We start from the raw sequence: 13061 nt of genomic DNA on the forward strand, positions 1-13061 counted from the left end.
AGATCTCATCTCTACAATAAATCAAAAAATCAGCTGGGTGTGGTAGCGCATGCCTGTAATTCCGGCTACTGGGAAGGCTGAGGCAGAAGGTTGGCTGGAGCCCAGCAGGTCGAGGCTGCGGTGGCCGGGAGCGGCCACTGCACTCCAGTCTGGGCAACAGAGTGAGATTCCAACTCAAAACAATTTAAAAAAATAAAGTGAAGATTTTGAGAAATAGAGCACCTTATTTAATAAATTATAAACAAGAACACCAGGAAAAGTATCTTTAAAAAAAAAGGTTCTAAACACATTGTCACTATGCTATTTTACTTAAAACCCACAGGCATGAACAGAGCAGAATATTCCATGTTCCATTCTCAATGGAACAGTCTTAGATCAGTGTTTCCCAAACAGTTTTCGTCATACACGTTTTAAAGGTCAAAGCGTTGAGCCCTCACCCTAACAGATGCACATTTAATTAATTATACCTGATATAAAGGTACTACTGTGTCAAGTATGTACCATATAGAATATACACAAAAAATAATACACAGGTGAAATAATATTTAAAATAAAATTTTACCCGCCTCTCTTCTTCCCCCACCTGCCACGTACTGGGCCCAAGTTCTCACTGGGCTCATCGGGTCCCTGCCATCGGCCCGGGCCGGTGAGCGAGGTGAGCGAGGTGCGGAGGGCGACCAAGCGGCCCATGACCACAGCCTCCCTGCGACGCCCAGAGATCGGCGGCAGCGGCGGCCCAGCCCGCGGAGACCCGCTCGGAGGCGGCCGCAGCGGCCTGGGCAAGCCATCTTTCTCTAGAGTTGTATATATAGACCATCCTGGAGTCCACCATGAGCGGACAGTTGGTTCTAAGTGGGAAGCTAATCATCAAAGCTCAACTTGGGGAGGACATTCGGTGAATTCCTATTCATAATGAAGATATTACTTATGATGAGTTAGTGCTAATGATGCAACGAGTTTTCAGAGGAAAAATTCTGAGTCATGATAAAGTCACAATAAAGTATAAAGATGAAGATGGAGATCTTATAACAATTTTTGATAGTTCTGATCTTTCCTTTGCAATACAATATAGTAGAATACTGAAACTGACATTGTTTGTTAATGGCCAACCAAGATCCCTGGAATCAAGTCAGGTGAAATATCTTCGTCGAGAACTGATAGAACTTCGAAATAAAGTGAATCAATTATGAGATAGCTTGGAAACACCTGGAGAACCAGAACCATCCACTAATATTCCTGAAAATGATACTGTGGATGGTAGGGAAGAAAAGCCTGCTTCTTCTGATTCTTCTGGAAAACAGTCCACTCAGGTTATGGCAGCAAGTATGTCAGCTTTTGATCCTTTGAAAAACCAAGATGAAATCAATAAAAATGTTATGTCAGCATTTGGCTTAACAGATGATCAGGTTTCAGGGCCACCCAGTGCTCCTGCAGAATACGGTTCAGGAACACCGGACAGCATTGCTTCCTCTTCCTCAGCAGCTCATCCAACAGTTCAGCCACAGCAACCACCATATACAGGAGCTCAGACACAAGCAGGTCAGATTGAAGGTCAGATGTACCAACAGCACCAGCAGCAGGCTGGCTATGGAGCACAGCAGCCACAGGCTCAGCCCCAGTCGCCTCAGCAGTATGGTATTCAGTATTCAGCAAGCTATAGTCAGCAGACTGGATGCAAACCACCTCAGCAGTTCGAGCGATACGGCCAACAACCAACTTCCCAGGCACCAGGTCCTGCCTTTTCTGGTCAGCCTCAACAACTGCCTGCTCAGCCACCACAGCAGTACCAGGCGAGCAATTATCCTGCACAAACTTATGCCACCCAAACTTCTCAGCCTACTATTTATACTGGGGCCCCTGCCTCTCAGCCTGGAGTGGCTCCAACCCAGCCTGGGGCCTATCAACCAAGACCAGGTTTTACTCCTCTTCCTGGAAGTACCATGATCCCTCCTCCAAGTGGCCCTAACCCCTATGCATGTAACCGTCCTCCCTTTGGTCAGGGCTATACCTAACCTGGACTTGGTTATCGATAAGGAGATTTTGCTACACTGAACAATGTAGCTGCTAGCTATTTGCCTCCCAAAAGACTCCAAAACTACTATTTTAATTTGTATTGAAGTTCAGAAATTTAAAAAGCAGAGCATTTTTTTTAATGATATCATTGTTGCTGTTAATTGAAAGTATAATTTGCTGGAATACAAACACCAAAATGAAAGTTTTTTCCTCCCTGCTTAAAAATGTAGCAGCTTCCTAGTTATTTTGGAACACTACTCCTATATGTGTATAAAGTGATTGACTTTCTAGCTTTCCTTGTCCAGAGGATATTAAAATGCTAGGTTGAGGTTTAGCCATCTTACTTGGCTTTTTACTATAACCTGATGTACTAAAGTAGAGCCCTTTGAGAAGACTAGATATTATGTAACAGTAATAGGTTAATAAAGATGATTAAATTCAACAACAAAAAATAAATAAATAAAATTTTAAATAAGAACCTTGCTACTGGGTGTGGTGGCTCAAGCCTGTAATCCCAGCACTTTGGAAGGCCAAGGTGAGAGGACTGCCTAAGCCCAGGGGTTCGAGACCAGCCTGGGCAACTTGGTGAGACCTCATCTCAACAACAAATAAATAAAAAGCTGGGTGTGGTAGTGCATGCCTGTAGTTCCAGTTACTTGGAAGGCTGAGGCAGAAGGATGGCCGGAGCTCAGTAGGTCGAGGCTGCAGTGACTGTGAGCATGCCACTGCACTTCAGCCTGGGCGACACAATGAGAATTCAACGCAAATAAATAAATAAATATTAATAAAAAAAGAACTTTGCTGTTCTTATTTAAAAATAAGTAGTAATATTTTAAAATGTTAAGTACTGTGACTTAATGTGCTCTATTAGGTTGCAACACAATGATTGCTGTTGTGTTCAGAGTGACTGAAAATTCAGGTAATTTCATAAATACTTGGTTTTAATGACTGCCATTGTCAAAAACATCTCACAAAGACAAATAGATTCAACAGCTACACTTACTAAATCATAATACTCATTTATGTGATCCCATTAACCTATAACAGACTTTTTTATGAGATTTGGCCAGGAAATACCCTTTCTTGATGCTACACAATTATTCTTTATAGAAGAACTGGAAAATTATTGCAATGAAAAAATATTTTAGGTCAAAGACTCACTGAAACTCTTCCTATGAAAGATTTCTGAATAGGCCCCAAAATTCTGCTCCCAAGTTTTAAGGAAGGCAGAAAGAATTTTACACACATTCAATTTGGCAAAAAAAAAAAAAAAAAAATCCCATAATGATAGCAACTTTTTCAGCATCCATTCAAAATGTTCTTTCCAAAATTTGTGTTCTTTCCAAAGCCACGTACTTTCCCACTGTTCAAAGGGCTGCAAAGCACTTGCAGATGGTATTGGAGCAGCACTGGCATAGGTGCTATTGCTCACGTGTGCTTGCACACTCTTTTTTTTTTTTAAAACTCAGCCAAAACTTACTCATTGTGCACTTTCTTGGTTTATCTTCAATCTGTGATTTCATGGCAGGACTCCTGTTAAGCCATGTGTGCCTTTTGAGAAGTTTAGTTGAACACAGATAATACATCCCACAGATCCACCCAATCAGACCCCTAAATTGCAGTAGGCTACAATAAACAAACGAGTCATGCTCCTGGTGGTGGGGTGCCTGTATCATGCATGACCCTAGGTGGTATAAAATTTATATGTGTGAAAGTATCAACTGAAACAGTTAATATTCATAAAGCTTACTTAACATCTCTATCAGATACAAATAATAGACTTGTACGTTTTCTGGGTGCTTCCTGAACCCCAGTGGATCATTGTGCAAGCTCTACCTTGGAGACCCACTGGTGAGGGGGCTGCAGGTGCTGCCCCCTCAGGTCCCAATTCCCACACAGGCACTCTTCAGATCGGCGGCTCCATTGACCACCAGGGTCTGAAAGAAGTTCAAAACAATTTCGACATGTTGTCTACTGGGGAAAACCAAAATACTTTACAGACAGGCTTACACCTGCTGTCTTAAACAAAATGATCTCTATTTAGGCAGACTGACTTCAAATACCAGATGATATTGCTGAGCTAGTGAGGTGAGGTGAGCTAGTGAGGTGACAATGGTGAGGACTAGGAGATAATGAACATAAAGCCACCCTGCAGAGGGTCTGACCCAGAATAGGTTCTTAAAAGATGTTTACTCTTGAATCAATGAATAAGTGAGTGAATGGATCAAATATTCCATCAAACTTTACAGTCATAACATTCCACATTGTCTTTGAATTTTCTGACTTGTATAATAGCATTTTGTATCAGTTATGGTTTTAGTTGAATTGGTAAGATGGTTTCTGAAAGAACATTTTCTAATTTGACTTTCATGGGCAAATAATTAAGATTAGGCATTATTCTAAGTAGCCCTAGAGATAATCTGGCATTTGGGGAAAATGGCCCAGATCTGAGGGAAAAAACAGTGACTACTCTTTATTGTATGTCTATTCAATTTCAGGAACTGGTTGCTGCTTCATGTATTTAGCTCACTAGTCATCATTAACAACTTTATGAGATATATCTTTTAATCCCTCTGTTATAGAAAAAGTGACTAGTGCTCAGAGAGGTAAGTAACTATCCAAGTTTATACAACAGAGGGTGGAGGCTCAGGGCTCTGAATCCAAGTCTACCTTATGCCAACTCATGTTCTTGCATTCCAGCTGTTGCTGTTGCCTATTCACCCAATCTGCCACCAGCCTCTAGTCCGATGGCCAACTACAACCCAAGGAGCAAATTCGACCTGCAGCTATCTTTGTGAATAAAATTTTATTGCAACACAGCCCATTTCCCTTCTTTACATATCACCTATGGTAGCTTTCACACTCCAACAGCAGTCAAGTAATTGCAAAAGCAGTCAAGTAATTGCGACAGAGCCATATGGCTCACATATCCTAAAATATTTATCATGTGATCTTTTACAGAAAAAGTTTGCAGACTTATGCCTAGTCTAGTTGCATGTCTATCCTTTCCTATGAGAGGGATGATACACATTTCTCTTTTCATTCAATTTTCTTTCTCTTTTCCAAATTTAAGGGTCAACTTTGATTTAGAATATATCAAATGTCCTTCTTATATAAGGAGATTTTGGGGAAAAAATGGTTTTTGGTACTAAAAATCATAAGTAATATGATAACATTTAATCAATTTTCTTTTTTGATTAGCCAGAGGAAGAAGTGACACAATTACCACGCCATAAATTGCCAGATTCATTAATAATGTTGGTTCACATTCCCTATTATAAGAAATCTAGAACTAATTGCTCTCAATTAATCTGCTCCACTCTTTGTTAGCTTATTTGTCAGATTGGGAAAGATAGATTTAATAGTGCTTGCTTGAAACAGGTTCTTTAATTGGAAACATCACAGCATTTAGCTCAGTTTGTACTCTTGCAATTAAGAACAATTTGGAAAAGTGTTGTTGATTTTTTTTACACTATTGTCTCCTTGATTAGATTTCCGAAGATCCAGACAAAACAAATGACAATACTAGCTAGTACTATTGGTACAAATAAAACCCCAACAGCCAAATTACTTACTATGAGAAATGTGAGCCATCCCCATCCATTTCGTCAGTGTCTTACATTTATTTCCCCAGATCCTTGTCTCTTGTGTACATTAGTGGCTATACCTCTTATAAAAGGCATCATTTTGCACCTACCTTTACACAATTATCTTTTCTCCAAATAAGCCAAATCAACAGAAGAAATTATTTTTCTTGATTAAGCACCCACATTTCTCTTGGGAGGGAACAAAACAAACAATTAATCTTTCCCTATTTGTTCTCAGAAGTCCCTGCCTCTTTAAACTCAGACTATCCCGGTACCTGTGGCAGCCAGTCGGCAGCAATTAGGCCTGAGCAGAAAATGAATGCACTCCAGGCTGAGGGCCTAATCTGCTGAGAGTCTGTGTGAGAGGGCAAGGTTACACCAGGAAAATTCCCTTGTTGTCGGAACACTGCTCAAAATTACTACCTGACTTCAGCATAATTAACCAGGCTTGGGAATTTATATGAACTAAGTAATTGGAAAGAATTAGCAAGAGATATGTACATTAATCTTTACCAGTTACACAGTGTTTAATGAAATTAAGGGTCCTGTGCTCATTCTTGACTTGCTTAGTTTGCACACATTCTACTTCACCTGTAGAACAAGGAGAATATGCTGTTATGAAGATTAAAAAAAAAAGAACTTCCACAAAACAAACCAACAAATTCTAGAAGAAAAACTAGAAACAACTCAAAAATTCAATAGCAGACTCTTAGTCAAATAAAGTATAACACATCATAGAATAAAATATTATAGAGCCTTTATTAAAATTGTTTTCCAAAATATCTACTAGGGATACATACTGAAATAATTATGGGTAAAACATAGTATGTGGGAACTTCTTCAAAATAATATGAAGAGGAAAGAAATGGGGAATATAGATAAGATTTCCTGAGTCAACAATTGTTGAAGCTGGATAATGAAAACCTTGGATTTACATATATATTGTTTTTCAGTTGGAGTCTCACTCTGTTATAGTCTCCAGACTATAGTGCAGTGGCATGATCACAGCTCACAGCAGCCTCAACCTACTGGGCTCAAACAATCTTCAGCTTCCCAAGTATCTAGGACTAGAGACGTGTACCACATGCCCAGCTAATTTTTTAATTTTTTTTGTAGAGACGAGGTCTCACTATTTTGCCCAGGCTAGTCTTGAACTCCTGGGCTCAAGCAATCCTTCTACCTTGGCCTCCCAAAGTGCTGAGATTACAGGTGTGAGCCATGATGCCTAGCCTATTATATTATTTTTATACTTTTTATATATTGAAAATATCCATAATAAAGTTAAGAAATATTTTTAAAATCTTGTCTTAAAGGAATATTTAATACAAGGTATATGTTTTATGATACATTTTTATTGTTTATTTTTTTAGGTTAGAAAATAAAGTTTATTCAGAAAGTAAATTAGAAAGAGAGGAGATTCACCTCCCCAAGGGAGGGGAGGGGGCCAAAGCTTAAGAAAGCATGACCTGGCCATACCTCAAATCTCAGCCCATACCATAGCTGAGCAAGGTAATAGCCTGATACATTTTTAGTTAAGAGTTTCATGATATTTACAGAAATACAATGCTAGCTCAGGGCATTATGTTTTCATCAGACAAAAAGCATCTACTTTTTAAGATAAATTTGAATGTGAAGAAAAGGTATATGTGGTCTTTCTCTTTGTATACATAAAATGCCACCACCAATTACCTGCTTCTAGAAGGGTTTCCAGTGATGAGTAAAGGTGTGTGCAAGATTATCCCACCAGTCCTCTTTCTAGAAACATCATGCAGCTGTTGAGTTCACTAACCAGAATAGGCAGCTCTAGAGGAGAATTTAACCCAAAACATTCATTTTACTAACACAAGGTTCTGTGTTTAGGGCATTTATCCTTAATTAATGACTACCAATGGTTGTTTTTGTTTTTTTTGTTTTTTTCCCAGTACACATTGCCAGACCAAGTAGTCAACATTTGATAATTCAAAGGTTTAAAACTCCCAAAGTTTTGTTGTTGTTGTTTTTAGATTGTAAAATATAGTTTATTTAAAAAGTAAATTAGAAAGAAAGAAGATTCACCTCCCCTAAGTAGGGGAGGGGGCCAAAGCTTAGGAAACATGGTGGCAGCCATAGCTCAAAGAGCACATGGCCACAGCAAAGTTTAGTAAAGCAATGACTGAAACTCCCAAAGTTTTATGCTTTGCACCCAATCAACACTTTGGGGGCCACAATGCACTGGAGTTCATGTTTGGTTTCCATTCCCTTCTCTCACATAAATTCTTTTCCATGGAATCATATTTTTGAGATTCCCACAGCTTTTGAAATTGCCAATTACTGGTGCTGCCTCCACTGAAGGCTCACTATGCACTGCTTGGTAGATGTGGCTTCCACCAGGCTTGTCCACCCAAGGTGAACAAGGAGACATTATCTGAATTTTTAAAATATTAGTTTAATTTATTTCCTTGAAAAGGGGGTGTATTGTCTTCCCAATAAATAATATATATGGCTGATTTCAGAAATTTTAAGCTTCTTCACTAAAACTTATTTTAAATGAAATGTATATCATTTTGAGATCAATGGAAAGCATGCAAATCACTGGGGAAAATAAAATGCATTTGAAATTAAGTAGCACAATTCTCCATAGTTAAAATGCAAGCCTTTAAATATATATAATGAGAATAAACATCATATATTATCCTAAGAAATTATTTGTAACCTTCAAAAAGTGTTTCCAGCTTAGCACAAAAAATGTTTCTAGAATTATGAATCTATAGGTCAACCGCCTACAAAAACTAAATTTACAAATAAACACTTCTAAAGTTTTTTTCTTTTTTCTTTTGTCAATAATTTCACCAATCACGATGACAAACTTGTCTGCCAAATCCTAGATAAGTGGTTGGGGTTTTTCTGTATGAAAAACCAACCACTGAAACAAGGTTATAGGATTTCTAACCAGGCACAACAGAAACATGTATGCACAACAGATTCTGAAAACACTTGCTAGCAATGATGGATTTAAGTTATTAACAGATCAAAAAGAGATGGATGGTGGTTTGCTTTTCTTAATCTACATCATCATCTAGATCTATTTAAAGATATGTGGTACACTAACAAACTTGGTTAAGGTTTCGATAAAATCAGTAAAAATAATCTGCCCCCGTTACGTTGAGTCTGTATCGATCAATAAAATCACTTGTACAAGGAAGGTACTGTTAAGTACTGACAATCCCAGCCATTAATATTATTTAACACACTGTTCACAATCTTTAACAAGAACAAAGAACAGTGTGCTTCATGTTATAAGCAGGACCTTCATAGATACTGTTACTTCTACAGGCTTCTATGGTGATTTTATGAAGTTCAAACTATACACTCCACTTTTACCAATCCTCTATCCCCTTCCAAATACATAACGTCTTGCTCTTTTCTTCAGTTACAGTTTAAAGGAAATCCTTGGTAAGAAACAAAGCTGCCATTACAAACCATTTCTAATCCATGAATAAATTCAACATTCTAAGAACCTGAGCTGTCAGGGTTAGGGTAGCAATAGGGATAGATGACATGGGGCTTTGCTGCTGCATTCAGCTTTACTCAGATTCAACAATGCTTTTACTTTGTCAGGAGTGGAGTAAAAGAAAAATTTCCAATAAATCCTCAGCCAGAGTTGGATGGCTAGGAACAGATATGCAAATGTCTGACTTAAAACCACAGAAATAGAAGATGGAGAAAAAGAAAGGATAAAAATATTTTACTTAAGAATTTTTTTAACCATATAGATAACTACGATCATATGAATGATAACTAGAAAACTTCTTAAAGAAGTAAAATGAACTTAGAAATAATAATTGTTCTAAACTTAATATTATGTGTTATATATGCTACTATATAATTATATTATATAATAATAACTGTTCTAAACTTAACTTGTAATTTTTGGCTACTGAAAATACTTGCAGTTTATGATATGTAGTGGTTGGCAATTTTGCTGAGATGAGCAAGAGGGAGCCCATTCTCTGGTAAGTGGACCTTGAAAACATTAAAGACCTGAATCTCACTTCAGTTTAATTTAGTCTGTTTTCTCAGCTCAATTATGTCTACTCTATAATTCTCATTAAATGATTTAAACAGACAAAAACTTTAGAGGTCTGCATAGGACTTAGAGAAAAGCCTTCCCCAAAGAACACTAATTGCTAGTACTATTGAAATGAGGAAAAGGTGAATGTATGCACCTAAAAACAGCTCTTGACCATAAAATAGACATCTTTGGTAATTTATGAATAAAATGTCAAACTTATAAGTAGCTTATAATTATAAAAAAATAAGTCCATGCATGCACTCTAGTATGGAAGAAAATGTGACTTAAGGATATGTTCTAACTATTACAAAAAATAAAGTGAAAGCAAACACTTCAGATAAAATGGCACAGTGATATAAGACATACCCTGCCTGATGCTTAATGACCTTACGTCTCTAGGAGCAGATAGGACATTGTTTAAGCAATTTCATGAAGCAATAGGTGATAAAGGCAGTGAAGCACTACTAACTCTACAATTTTCAAAATAAAACAACAACTCCAGTATTTTAGAAATAGTTTTCACTATATCATGAGGAAGAGGATCAAGTTACTGCAGAATCTTTTCTTTAGGAAAGTGGAGCAGATAACAGGTGGAAAATATATCCAGTGTATAGGAAGGCAGTCTGCTTTGGAAGAAAATGTCCTCTTAAGCAATGGGGTTGGGTGTAAATCATGAAAGGCAGACAGAGACTATTATTCAGAGATTGTATTATTCTGAGAATCCCGTGACACTAAGCCTATATATAAGCTGTATAATTTTTTTAAATGTTAAAAATTAAAAAAAAAATCTTTAGGTCATGATACAGTCTCTATTAGGATTATCTTGTGGGAAATTTTACACCACATGCATGTGAGTATAACAGGGTACATTTTATATAGGACTATATCCCATTTTGGCCTGAGTTGAAATGCACTATCCATATGACCAGTCACTAGCTACCACAGTTGGACCTACCCAGAGGCTCCTGTATAACCACCAGCTCACCTTTTATAGTCCCATTCTTTTTCTTTTCTTTTCTTTTTTGCTTTTGAGTTGTAGTCTCACTCTGTCACCTAGGCAGGAGTGCAGTGGCATGATCAAAGCTTACTGCAGTCTCAAACTCCTGGGCTCAGGCAATCTTTCCGCCTCAGCCTTCCAAGTAGCTAGGACTGTATGTATATGCTACTCTTCAATTTTTTTGTAGAGCTGAGGTCTAGTTATGTTGCCTATGAAGGCCTCAAACTCCTGAGATCAAGCAATCCTCTTGGCTTAGCCTACCAAAGTGCTAGGATTATAGGCGTGAGCCACCGCATCCAGCCTCATATTCCCATTCTTGAATGAATGGAATATGAAATCCACTTACTGCAGTGACAAAGTATCTTCTGGAATTTTGATGTGGGAAGAAAACACTGTCAAATGAAATTTTAAGGTCAGTAAGATAATTACATTTGTTTTTTCTTTTTTTCTTTTTTTTGTTTTGAGTAGGCGTCTCACTCTGTCACCCAGGCTGGAAGGCAGTGGCATGCTCACAGCTACTGCAGTCTCGAACTGCTGGTCTCAGGAGATCCTTCCACCTCAGCCTTACAAGTAGCTGGAACTACAGGCATGCACCACCACGCCCGGCTAATTTTTCTTGATTTATTGTGGAGATGAGGTCTCACCAAGTTGCTTGGGCTGGTCTCGAACCCATGGGTTCAGATAATCTTCTCACCTCGGCCTCCCAAAGTGCTGGGATTATAGGCATGAGCCACTGTGACTGGCCCCACATTTGTTTTTTCAACCCCTCCATGTTTGAGGAATGAATTATAGAAAAACATGCATGTCGTTGCTTAGAGAAGTCTGTGGTGTAGATTCTGGTAATATCTGGCTAACCATAAAGAATGACTCTGCATATGAACATTCACAGGTGTTCAGATTTTCTTGGAAAGGAATCCCTGGGATCCTAAAAATGCTAAATTATTTTTTAAAAGGAAGCAGAAAAAGAAAAAAATAAAAGAAAATACATCACTGAGTTGGTAATAAGCAAGAAATCTTTAGCACTTTTAAAATAAATATGATGACTTTATGAATATAAACAGAAACCCTGAAGATAAACAAGCACTAAAGCTGGCTCTGACTTTCAGGCACACTGTAAGCCCTGTAACGCTGAGCATCCACTGTGGGGGCCACGTGGACATCGGGAATGTAGCTCAAGCCTAACGTTTGCTCGAGTTAGCTGTAGGTGAAGGACTACAAGGCAATCTCCAAATAAAGCTAGTACCTCAGAAGGTCACACCTCAGGGTAAGGGAGGATGGGAAATAAATCCATAGTGAAGGATGGTACTGAACATGGCACTGTGAGATAAGGGGGGAGAGCACAAATGTTCTTTGAGAACTCGTAACTGCAAGCTGACTCCTTCATAGGTCTGTAACTTAATGTCATCAGTGAGGTCCTCAAAAATCCCTAAATCAAAAAAACACAGGTGAAAAGCCACAGCTGATAGTGTCTCCAGATAACTGGCAAAAGCAAATAAAAATTATCTCTATGTATTCTGCACTTCAATAAAGTTTATGAAAAGAATAAATTTTACAAGTTAAAAAATGGTTAAAAAAAAAAAAAGGCTCTCTGTGTAAATTCAATTCAATCCTAGCCATAAAAGAATCCCAAAGATAAAGACCCCAGGAACTTGATCCCTGGTCAAATATACAAAAACAAACAAAAAAAAAACCCCACAAATACACACTATGATGAAACAAAATACCATGAGCAAGAACCAGCAGAAATAAGATAGTCAACTTAGACCTATGAAGACATCAGTTACTACAATCATCATACTCAAAATAGAAAAAGAAAACGAGGAAGAGAAAACATTCAAAGGTAGCTGAAAGGTGAGAGGAGGGGAAAAAAAAAAAAAGCAAGCAAGCATTCAAAGATGTGATACCTAAACATTTTCCAGATATGTTCAGAGCACAAAACAACCTACAAAAATATAAATTTCAAAAAATCTATACCTAGATACAAAATAACTATAACAATGAAGTTCTAGAGTAAAATGGAAAAACACCAGCAATAAAAGAGAACTCCTAAAAGAAACAGAAAAAAAAGACAGATTACTTTTACAAGACAGAAAATTAAGCATAATTTTTAAATTAATAGGCATAATTGCTGTTTTATAATTTTTATTCTTTCTTAGATGCCATCCAAGAATAAAGAGAAAATTTATGCAGCATTTGAAAATAGAATAAAATTTATTCTCTCATGATTAGTACATGATCTGTTGAAATCTTTCTAAAAATAAATTATGGGAACTTTAAATCTTATTTTTCTTATATCTTGAAACACTTCATTTCCCCATTATCCTAAATATCATTTCATCATTACTCACAAATTATTCCCAACTATGCTAAAAAAAGACTAAAATAATAGGAAAATTGAAGAATTGTGGAATCA

The 13061-nt window shown here is 37.5% G+C and overlaps 1 protein-coding gene and 1 pseudogene across 2 annotated transcripts in view; one reads left to right on the forward strand and one right to left on the reverse strand.

The window, feature by feature from the left end:
• Window positions 1-13061, reverse strand: part of SNX24 (sorting nexin 24) — a 178005-nt gene that overhangs the window by 39785 nt on the left and 125159 nt on the right. The window lies entirely within an intron of this gene.
• LOC103275775 lies at window positions 787-2366 on the forward strand (annotated as a pseudogene). The gene has a single exon (XR_505336.2). The product of XR_505336.2 is annotated as a protein TFG pseudogene (transcript).

Source organism: Carlito syrichta, unplaced genomic scaffold (assembly GCF_000164805.1).
Source record: "Carlito syrichta isolate Samal-C Ts95f unplaced genomic scaffold, Tarsius_syrichta-2.0.1 Scaffold315711, whole genome shotgun sequence".
In the NCBI taxonomy this organism is placed as follows: domain Eukaryota; kingdom Metazoa; phylum Chordata; class Mammalia; order Primates; family Tarsiidae; genus Carlito; species Carlito syrichta.